The following is a 12,787-nucleotide window of genomic DNA, read 5'->3' on the forward strand; positions in this document are numbered from 1 at the left end:
TGCATTTTTTGGCATTAAGCTTAAGGCCATGGTTCATTGGTCTCTGTGAGGCCTTTCTGTAGGATGTCTGCATCACTTGGGGAGTTAATAATGGCTCTCAACTTGCAGTCATCTACGAACTTGGTCAGCCAGAGTCTCTCTGTGTTGGCCTGGACTTCTGAGAAGTAGATGTCAAACAGGAGAGGACTCAGGACCAATCCCTAAGGGGATTCCACTCATGACTGGTTGGCAGTTTGACTTTGAGTCTGCTACTTTCACACTGTGAGTTCTATCTGTGAGCCAATTTGCAACCCACCTAATGAAATAGGGGATGATGATGCCTAGTTTGTTGAGTTTATCAATAATTCCTGAGTGAGGAATGGTATTAAAGGCTGTGGCCAGATTGAGGTAGACTGTATGAACTGCCTTACCCTCATCCATAGCTCTGGTGGATGACTCAAAGAAGTCAACCAGGTTCTGCAGGCATGATCTACCTTTCACAAAACCAAATTGTTTGGGATCTAGAGTTTGGAGATTCCCTATATCCTTGTTAATTAGGTCCATGATTATGTGCTCCATAGCCTTACATATCAGACTCATCAGGCTAATGGGCCGATAATTTCCAGGGTCTGTAGTTGCTCCTCCTTTATGGAGAGGGATGACTGTAGCAGTGCACCATTCAGAAGGGACAAAGCCTGAGGTAAGGCTGTGAGTGAACAGGGCACACAGATGTGGTGCCAGTTCAGGTTGTAATTCATGTAGAACACAGCCAGGGATATTGTCGGGTCGCATGGAAGCTGTATTCTTGGTCTTGGAAAATGCAGCTTTAACCTGTGCTGCAGTAATGCTGGGTGCCTGGCATTCTTCCGGTATTGAGATTGGTCCTTTAGGAGGGGGGAGAGGGATAAAATTGGCACTATATCTGTCGGCCAGTATGTTGGCAATATCTGTTTGTTCAGTATAGGAGGTATCATTGTGCAGTAACTCAGAAAAAATCTGGGTATTGCCATGGAGATTCCTGATATAATTATAGAAGGCTTTGTGGTTGTTTTTAGTGTCTGCTGCAACTCTGCCTTCATAGCTGGCTTTGGAGGTTTTGATGAGGGATCTCAACTTGTTGTTGAGGCTAATAAGGGAATTTTTCCAGTCTTGGGACTTCTCCTTTTTCTGCAACAATTTCTTCCTTCTGTTGTAGAGTTTATTAATGGCAGGGGACCACCAGATTGACTTCCTTTTTTTTGGAGTAGAGCATCTAAGTTCTGTTGGGTATGACTAGTTCCATGCATTTATGTACATGTTCGTACAGTGCATTGGTGTATGATTCGGCAGTTATGCATCTATTTTCCATTGACATGGGTGCCATGAAGTTAGCCACCTTTGTTTTTAGGAGTCCAAAGTCAGGTTTCGAGAAGTTTTTTCATAGTGGATACCTTTGCGGGGGTGTGGGTGAGATGTGGATTTCCATGGTGATTAGTTTGTGGTTGGATCTAACCAGTTGTCTATTAGTGTAGAGCAATGGTTGCCCATGTTAGTAACAACCAGGTCAAGGATGTTGCTTCCTTTAGTAGGGGTAAGAATGAGCTGGTCCAGGGCATTGGAATTGATGAATTCCAGGAAGTGTTGGACTAGTGCATTGGTGCATGAGTAGTTTTCCCAGTTGATGGAGGTGTAGTTGAAGTCACCTATTATGAGAGTGTTGAGTTGGATCTTAACAGTTTCCAGGGTGCTTAGGAGTGTGGAGTGAGAGTCTTGGGACATGGTTGGGGACCTATAGCAGGCTACAACCTGAATAGCCATCTTACCCAATGTTAGTTGTACCCGGAATATCTCAGATGCTTTATGCTGGGCTACTAGTTTGGAGGTGTGCATATCCTTTATGAATATGGAGACACCACCACCTTTGGAGCTTCGGTCCATGTTCTGGGGCTGAATGGTGTGGAATGAGTTATATCCTGGTAGTGTAGGGGTGATTTTTGCAGCTTTAAGCCAGGTCTCCATTACAGCACAAATGTTGATGTTCTCCATTTTCAGGAATGCTTCAAACGAATGCATCTTGAGATTTAGACTTTTAGCATTGACCAGCATGACCCTCAGATTGCATTTATTTACAACCGTTACAGTGGTAATTTGGTCTTTGGAACACTGCCTAAAAAAGGCACAATAGGGTTGGCAAGAGCCTTAGCCAGTACTCGGAAACCCAGGGGAGACAGATGCAGGCCACCTCTGGCAAAGCATCAAGGTCTGTCAATCATGTCATCCCAAGCAGACAGATACTGGATCCCCTTAGAATGACACCAGAAACGTAGCCAATTGTTGAAATCAAGCATTTTCTGTTTGCACTGAGGTATCAGTTTGTACTGCGGTATCAGTATTTACAGCAGTATTTTTAGGGCCCCAGTCTCATTACTCTAGTAACCTCCTATGATCCTATGAACCTATGATCCTAATGAACTCCTAGGTGATATGTATCAAGAGTAGCATGCTGTGTCATGGGGTATGCATGCATTATGCTCTCTGCCCCCATTGTTCTTGACTCATTGCTCTACACATATATTCCTAGGTAACCATGCATCTATACAGCTGCACCTTGACAAAGTCACATTTCTGTGTTGCCACCATGCCACCCTGAGCCGCTGTATTGGCACCAGCTCCCCACGGTGTACCCACACAAATCCCTGGGACAGAAACAGAAAAAGGTGTGGGAGACAACAGTTAGTCAGCAATATTACTGCCAATGCAGCATCATGGAACAAAGGTACATACACTTTGAAGTGCACTCATGACACATGCCACCAGACAGCACCTTACAGGGAATAACACTACTGCACTACAAACTGTCATTAAATGTATTACAGTCACCCTGTACATCAGACACATATTTCCATCTCCCTGCATTGATGGTATGGATGACAGGGATGTGGCGTGGCACATGTATTATCACATGCACAGGATGTGGTGTGGGGTTGTCAAAAGCATAGGCTGTACCATACAGTTGACATTGTGTGTGTGTGTGTGTGTGTCTGGAGGGGTGCTGGTCAGGTGGGCCGTGGAGAGGAGCTGTGTGTGTCTGTTGGTGACCTGCATGTGACAGTGATATGTGAGTGTATGCGCGTACACAGTCAAGCCATGTGCTAGCCATACACAAGGGTATGTTGGACAGCTGTGGACAGTACATGGCAGAATGTACAGTTTACTGTCTCTGGCCATGAACACAGGAACTGGCTCTGCTAGGTGTGGCACTAGAACCACCATACCTAGGGTCAGATGCGGTACTACTTGCTGATGGTGACTGGTGTCTGCTGGGTCCATGTCCCTCACAGGACCACCCAGGACCACGTGTCCATGGCCTGCCACATTGTGGTGTGGACAACACCCTCCCTTCTGTAGTGCTGGTGGTACTGCCACTATGTGAGTGTGACTTTGCATGGCCACTTGGACTGTCAGCTGATGCTGGTGCTGACCTACATGAACGTGTCTGATGCCCTACTCCCACCACATGTTCCAGCACAGACAATATGCTGTTAAGAACTGACAATGTCTCACCCCACCATCTGTCTACTACATCGGCAAAATGATGCATGGAGTCACCATTGTTGTGGATGGAGTCATGGATGCCAGACAGTGATGCAGCGATGATCTTGAGCATCCATCTGGTGTTGCATTCAGAACATGCCTGTGCATCCATGATGGACCGAAACATGTGTTGATTGACTCGTGATGTGATACCTGTGACAGGTAGTGGATGGACAACAGTCCTCCTTTGAACACCCTTGTCAATCTGCCTGTGTGGGACCTCACCAGCTCTCTGGCTATGGCTAGTGTCTACAGAAACAGATGCCATAGTCACCAAACTCTCCTGTTCAATGCCACCACCATCTGACTGTCCAATATCTGTGGCCACAGGGGCCTGTGTATGTGTGGGCATACTGACTGTGTGTGGGGACACTGGGGATGAAGTGGGTTGTCAACCCATGGGACAGATTCAGCCCCCAACAACCTCACCTGTGCCTCACTATGGCCACCATCATCATCAGAGTCTGATGAGACACTGACATTAGGTTGTGAGGGAGACAGACTTAACCCCCCCACAGTCACCCGTGAGGAGGAAAACAACATGACTACATTAATACATACACTATTATGCCTACTGATCCATGCACACACACACACACACACACACACACACACACACACACACACACACATACAGGTATGATGCCACAACTGCATTATACATACCACACCTTATTACTGATCCCATGCACAACACACAAGCAGACCACAACAGACAAATACAAGACAGGCCCTTAACAACATGCAGTGCAGCTATGTCCAGTTAATGTTGCCAGTACTATACACCTGTGAGATAAGCAACATGTCAGTGTATGTGATGGACCTTCACCTAAAACACAGTGCACCCGTCTCCACCGGGTTCCTATTAAAAGACCGAAGATGCATTCTTTCGAATATGTCTTGATTGAAGTTAAAAGACTGAAATGGCAAAATAACCCTGGGAATGAATTTGCTTAGCCGCTTCATTACTTTGCTTTTTTCGGCACTGTAGTGCAGTCTCGGAGCTGGTATATTTAAGTAGGGGTGGTGTGGGAGGCACAGCCCCCCACATTAGGGGTGTGGGGGTGAAGCCCCCCACTTAATGTAATGTGTAATGTTTAAAGTCATTTGTTGTTTATTTTTTTTTTTTATGTTGTAACAGCGATTTTTTTTCCCTTGGAAAAAAAATCACTGTTCTGACAGTTCGACATTGTAAACTTTCACTTACATAGGGTCGATTAATCACCGTTCACTTTTTTAAGCATTTGGTGATCTAATATAGACACTCTCCAGGATACTATTGCCCCATGTATAGTAGACTGCATACACCTTCACAAAAATATGTGAAAATATAATACAGCTCCTGCAAATATGCTACTGTGATTACCAATTCAATGCAGTGCAGTGAACCCCTCCACAACTCAACATAGAAGTATTGTACTATGGCTAAGCTTAACAGTTGTACCCATGGCAAACTGGCAGCCATTAGCATTCATAGGTTATAGATGAGCCATAACAAAACAGTTACACACTCACCGGCTACAGGATGTTGGACTCCAGCCACACCAGATGCACCTATGGAATTGTGGGGGAGAGGTATTGTCAACAAACACAAATGTGACATTGGTACAGGATAATATGTGTGTATATCAACATGTACAGTACAAACTGTGATACTGCCCACATTGCTGACATTCTGAGTATGTGTGCACATGTGTGCATTACAACGCACCCCCAAATGCAGAATGACTTGACATCCATGTACAGGTATGCAGAGTCTGCCACTAAGACTGCTACAGTATTAAAGTGATGACTACAGGTGGCTTGCCTGGACACTCCTCTGCTGTGGAAGCTGTGCCATCCACCTACACGAAGTTTGGGGTGATGAATGTTTGCGAGCTGGTGGCTGAACCCAGGTTTGCCAGGAACTCTGCTGTGGCCAAGAGTGGTTGTTGTGTTGCAAGCCCTCCACCAGTGCCAGCACGATCTCTGGACACAGCTGCAGCCCTTCAGCATGCAGCATTTATCATGTTGGTGGCCCGGTGTTGGACCTGCTCATAGCTTCTTTCTTGTTGCCTGGCGTGATTTACTGATGCAACAAGGTCTGCCCAGTGTGCAGTGCATTGTTCCTGATTATGGTGACTCCTTGACAGCAGGATGTCATGATGCAGTCTGAGGCCATTAACTATAACTTCATTCTTGGCTGCAGAAAAAGGTGGGTTCCTTCATCTGTACATCACAATAATGAAAGACAAGAAGAGGGCAACACATCACAGGACCACATACATTGCCCTCCATTATGTACACACACTGCACATCCACATTTGCCAGCACTATCCTCTGCTAACTCTCATCTCATACTCCACCATCTCCCACCACAGTATATATGTGGCTATCAGCAACATAGTGGCAATACACCATGCATTTTCCTCTTCATCCTGCTGTTTCCTGCTACTTGCTGCATGTTCTCTAAGGTGTTCAACTCCATCTTTTCTGTTGCACCTATTACTGCTTGTGTATAACCTGTCTACATTGTATATGGTAGTGTAAGACTCCTACATTTGTTTTAAGCACCTAGGCTATAGGCCCACTCCTTCAGTCTCCCTGGCCGGGTCTATATTGGAACATCAAATATTTAAAAGTTCGAATCACTAAAGGTCAACCCTTAGCAATTGAACTGTTCAAACATCGAATGTTCCGAAAAAAAATAAAAACAAAAACAAAAAAAATGAAATGGTGTAGGCAGGGAGCAAGCCCCTGCGCCCCCCACCTCTCCTGCTACTTAAATATACCAACTCCAAGACCACACTACATTGAAGTAAAAGGAAATCTCCCCTTATGGAGATTTCCCTTTACCTCTTCAATGTTCTGCAGTTTCGCTATTCTCGTGTCGACAATGTCAGATTCGACATTGCCGGCTTTCGAGAATTTCATATAGACCCTCCCTCGCCTTCCTTCCTCAGATTCTGACAAATATGACTGGACAATGACCAACAGTTTCCCCTGCCAGTCTGGTTGAAACGGGTATCCTGACACAGTGTAGCAACTGCCTCATGTACATGGGCAAACATCTACAAACACCATCAAGGAACACAATTTGTGAGAGATGCAATGACACTACGAACCTACAGTCCATGCTCTCTCCCTCTCAAGTCCACATATCTGGCACCAAAAAGGTTAACACAATCAGTACACCTCACATACCACCCACACCTACACAACACGCACTCACATATACGGAGGTCCTCAACATAAATATCCCGAAACAAAGGAGACCTCTGAGGCAAAAACACATGCAAACTCTACAGCTCTTCACACCACATACCATGCATAGCCACACACCTGTGTCCCACAGCAACTAAGGCATCACCATACATCAAACATATTAGTCTTAGGAGATGCCATTGTGAGACACACAGATGTGCCTTTCACCAGGGTGTATATGGAGTAGGTCACAGTTACTTGTCTGTCAGGTACCAGACTCTGCCATATCACATATGCTCTGCTTTCTCTCAATAGCGGGTACTGTTATGAGTCTGTCAGAGTCCATGTTGGTATGCCTGATCTGGACTATATGACGTGAGACATGACAGAGCCCGCTGATTATGTGTCCCAGGCAGGTATGTCCCTAGCCTTAAGCAGCATTCTGCCATCACCCAGAATGATGCCGCAATACAATCAGGAAATGATTGACCTTAACAATTGACTTGGTTTCTGGTGCCATTCCATGGGGATCCAGTACCTGACAGCCTGGAATGATATGATCAACAGACCACGATGCTTTGCCAGAGATGTCCTCCATCTCTCTCACCTGGCCTTCATGCTTCTGGCCATGGTTCTTGCCACCCCCATAGTGCCTTTATTAGGAAAAGTGGTGCTGTTTACACTACCAGCATGAAACTGTCAACAAATCATAAATTGCAGGCCATGCTGCTAAACGCTAGGAGTCTAAACATGAATCTGCACTCATTGCAAGCAGTCTTAACTCTGGAAAATGTTGACATCTGTGCAGTCACAGACACATGGTTCAAAGCTGCAGAGAGCACCCCAGCCTTACATGGTCACCCATCCTATCATACAGTCAGAACCCAAGATGAGGGCAGTAAAGCCAAGGGACGTGGGGATTCACTATATATGAAAGATGTACACACCTCCATGCTGGTCAGATAGTAAGATGCACAGGAGACACTCCAGGTGCAGTTAACCATTGCCAAGACCCCTATTCAAATCATAGCAAGCTACCAGCCCCCACATGTGAACAGGAAGCCCATTCTGCCTATATGGACCTGTTCAACTCTATCAGAATTCGACTCTGTACACTGATCCTGGGTGACATTAAGTACCCAAACATAGACTGGAAGAACTACTCATGCCAGCACACAAATGCCCAGAGGTTCATGGAATTTGACAATGCAAACACCTAGGAGCAGCTAGTTGCTACCCACACATGAGGTGAAGATCTCTTGGAGATGATATTACACAGCATGAGTAACCACTGAAGCATCCCTACAGTATGATCTTCCATGGTAAAACCAACCATAACGTGGTCACTTTTGCAGTCACCATCTCACACAATACCCATCTAGCTAGGATCACACATATAAACATCTCCAAGGTTGATTACAGCCTCCTGAGGGATGGTATAAACAGCTTCACAGTCCCTTCCACCTCTGGAGAAACTGGCACTAATATCTATAAATACACCAAAGCACTATATGTGCATTTGTATAGATGCATTGAGTCAGGTATACCCAACAGGACTACATCATCCTCTGCAAGGATAAGTAAACCTGTCTGGTGGACATCTGCAATAAATAGACTCTATAACAGGAGTGAAATATTGCTGCCCAAGACCAAGAAGGAGCAGGTGCCCAATTTGAAGCAATGTCTTATTAGCCTGAACAAGCAAATAAGAGCACTGCTGAAATGCTGCAAAGAAAACTCCAAGCCCACATTGGTGACATCCACTACAGACAGTCATATTGCTTTCTTCACATATGTCTGCAACCTCAAAGGAAGCACCCAAATCTGCTCAGAAGTGATGGTCAAGGACATCAGATATACAAGTGCTATAGATATACCAAACTTGCTGCCTGACAGGGTCACTGAAAGCTTTACCCCTGGCCCCCTCAATCAGGACATCCCCAGGACCTGCCCCTTATATCTAGGGAACAGGTCTTCACTGCCATCTCAAAGTCATGGAATACAGCCTACATGGGACCCAATCACATCACAGGATGCATCCTACATGATCTCAAGCATGAACCTATAGCACCATTAGGCACTGTATTCAACCAAACCTGAATACTGCCTTTGTCCCAGCCGAGTGGAGGACACCCATTGTCATCTCTTTACACTAAAGTGGAGCATCCACCAATCCAGCACATTATAGACCCATCTGACTAACTAGCCTGATCTGCAAGGCCATGGAACAAATTATCATGAACCTCATTAACAAGGACGCTCGTGACCTCCACACACTCGATCACACACAGTTTGGCTTTGTCAAGGGGGGATTATGTCTGTTACATTTGGTTGACTTCTTTGACACAGTCACCAAACCCATGGACAAGGAGGAGACAGTGTGCACTGCCTATCTTGACCTAACCAAAAACTTTTACAGTAGTCCCCACTTGGCCATAATAGATATACACTCTCAACTAGGGATCAATCCATATGTTACCATGTGGGTAGCACACTGGTGCACTGACAGCACCCACCTACTCAATATAGGGGAAGCCACCTCATGTAATAGACCGTAATTAGCGGCATAACCCAGTGTTCTGTCTCAGGGCCTCTGTTATGTGTGATTTACTCTTCTGAGGTGCAGGGCACAACCAGTGGGCTATGGATGACACGTTTGCAGAAGACTGGATGCTGGGTACTGTCACTGAATCCTCTAGTGATGTGGACATCCACCAAGAGAGTCTCATGCAGACACATGAGTGGTGCCAGACACATGGCCTCAGGCGGCATACCACAAAATGCAGCATCATCCCCTTTGGGGAGAGTGATGTCCCCACAAATTATCACATTACTAGCAATGTCCTAAGCACACAATCAGTTGTGAGGAATTTGGACACACAGGTTGATGGCATCATGATATTTGACCACCATGTTGCTTCCTTTGTAAGGAAAGCCTTCTACATGGTCCACCTCATGTGTAAGGATATCTCATCCAGGGACATGGGGTCATAACATCCCTGTATTCCTCCCTGATAAGTCACATTATTGAGTATAATGTCCCTTTCATCATGTAACTCGCAAAGCACATGCAGCAACTGGGGAGACCATAGAGTTTCCTTACCAGGGAATACCAGGGCCTCAAACATCTACCATACACAGATAGGCTAAAAGTCCTATCCCTCTACTTGGTTTCATACAGACTCCTCACAGATGACCTCTGTCTGGCATAAAATGTGATTGCAGACTCAGCCTTGATGGGACTGCTGCACATCTGCAAGTCAAGCTCGGCTCGAGTAACTGACACATGTGCCCTCAGCCTGGTCTGTGACATCAACAGGACTTCTTTGCAGGTCAGATGTGTGTCCCACACACTCATCCAGCTGCGGAAAACAGTTATGATACATTAATATCTGGTACTGTATTCATTCCCTTACTTTGTATGCTCAATATGTACACCCTGTCGCTGAGGCCGGGCCTGTGTCCCCCCACTATTACTGGCTATAACCTGCTGTCCTGCTGTAAGGGGTCAACAGATATGCTAGGCATAGCTCTCAAGCAATGAGATATGCGTGTAGAGTACACAGTGACCTAGCCAGAGTACATCAGGAACAGTCAGGGACACCTGGATAATGTTTGAAGTATGCCTGTGTGACATTCACATACTGAGAGTGGCTGACTGACAGTACATCATGTGATATGCCAGCTGTATCCATAAGTACTTATTGTCACTATTGTCTAAAACACAATCCAGAAGCATCCATTCATGAGCCGACCATTGATGGAGGGACTCAGAGGGCCAGAGCTCTGATCTATATCACAGCAGACAGAGCCAAAAGGGAAGCCTGTAGGTGCTGGACAGCTGACTAACAGCAGCATATCATTCCAAGATATGTACTACAGACCTACTGTTGTAATCCCTATTTCTCATAACTTCATCCTCCCATCTGCATCCCATTACATGGGGACATATATTACATACCTGGTATAGTGCTGTTCTCTTTTATGTGAAGAAATCCTGTAGTATAATGGTTATGTTCTCACAATCTGTCTTCGTAAAGAAAGTGACAGACATGTTTACCATAGGCAGCAGTGTGCCTTTTGTAGGTGATGCTCATGAACAGGTGATTGCTTGTGCACCAATCTGTGGTTCACATTTGCTAATTGCATCCAGTACAGCTGGGTTGCATTTTCATTAGCCAATGGCATGGCACCACAGTGCTATATTTAAGGTCTTCATGTAGGCCATGGCCCTTTTCCTGGCCTGTGGAATGTACATTATCGAGGTGTGTGGACTACAGCATCACAGAGAGTAGGTAAAAATACTATCCACTGTCCGTATTTATGTGGTATGTCCACAGTTTGGCATGCTATCTTTGGCCATTGTGAACAGACTTTCTGATTATGTGTCAGTTTACTGTTTAACAATGTGAGTTGAGGTCAGTAAGGGGACGGACAGATGTGAGTGTCATATGTCATTTGCATCAAAATATGCATGCCGCTGCAGTAGCTGCTGGTCTCTTAGCTGAGTATGTTTGTAGGGAAAGACTGTGACACGTCCCTATCACTTGACCATTCACCCCCACCCCTTTATGTATGGGTGTTGTTGTGTGGATCCCCTGTTCTAGGTATTTGGGAGGTTTGTTAGGTCTGCAGCAGGTAGCTGAACATACTGCCAAATATGTTGCAGGCTGCAGCTGCTGCATTCTACCCAGGAGTCATACTGGGAATTGTGAACACATTGGGGACAGCAAACTATATATGTCAGTGAGGGAGCAGTATCAGCTCTGTTGTCACAGCATAGCCAGGGTGAGGGTACCATAACAGTCCAGGTGAGGTACATATGTTATGTAATAGTGCCATTGAGAGAATGGTAGGTGATATTTAGGACACATATACATATTTGTGAAGTGTGTCCCAAGCTACAGGCCTTTGGTGTGCTAATATGGGTGGCAGTGACTGCAGAAGCAGCAACTGGTTCTACTTAAAATTGCAGGGATCAGTCATTTATTTGTTGTTTTGACAAGCATGTACTTAACATGCAACAGACTGGAATAGAAACCAGGACTGTGAGAGGCAAAATGTACAGCATTCTAGGAATGACTGCAGTAGCAGCAATCAGTTCTGCTTAAAATTGCATGGCGCAGTCAGTTATTTGTTGTATTGACAAGCATGTACTCAACATGCAAAACACTGTAATGGAAGCCAGGACTGTGGGTGGGGAAAACGTAATGCATGCTAGGAATGTAACAGATTGAGCTACTGAATCAATACTATAGCAGGTGGATTTGCAAGACATATGTGCATGCATACAGTCTGTTACACAGGATTGGCATGAGCATGTGTGTTTGGATAGGTATGACATGCAACACTGAACTGTCTGTCATGATTTTCTGATCTCAGTCTGTACTGACTTGCCAGTATTTCAGCACACAGAATAAGTTTTGTGACAACCATGCCAAAAGTAAGTGGTACAACTGTGAGTATTCTGCAACAGTAAGTGCAGTTGTCAGCTCTACCTGATATCCTAGGCCTCATGTATATCCATCATTTATTTGGTTGTGCACTGGTTTGGGGTCTGCATCACAATCCCAAGTACCCTGTCATTTTTCCCATTATATGTACAAGCAGTGTGCCACTGGCACTCGGGATATGTTTATGGAAACACCTGTTACACTTCAGAGCTGAGTAGCCTAGTGGGCTAATGTACTATGCTGTAGTTGACAGGATCCTGGGTTTGAGACATAGCAGTGGTGAATTTCTTGCTGATGTGCATCACTGATACTCAGGATATGTTTTATGGAAACACCTGCTATTTTTCAGAACTCAGTGGCCTAGTGGGATAATGCACTATGCCCTAGTTGGCAGGGTCCTGGGTCCAATCCTTGGCAGGGGTGATCATTTTGCTGATGTGCATAACAATGTCAGAAGGACAGAAGGTGATTAAATCAGTTTCAAGAGGGTTTGCATGGCTTTGCGCAACGCGCCACAAAGTGGTGTGCCTCTTAGCTCTGCTTAAACCCACACTATTTCCAAAAAAAGAAGAGAGAAAAAAGGGGCAATAGGAAAGTGG

This window comes from Protopterus annectens, chromosome 5.part0 (genome assembly GCF_019279795.1).
Source record: "Protopterus annectens isolate FY-2018-M chromosome 5.part0, PAN1.0, whole genome shotgun sequence".
NCBI lineage: Eukaryota > Metazoa > Chordata > Ceratodontiformes > Protopteridae > Protopterus > Protopterus annectens.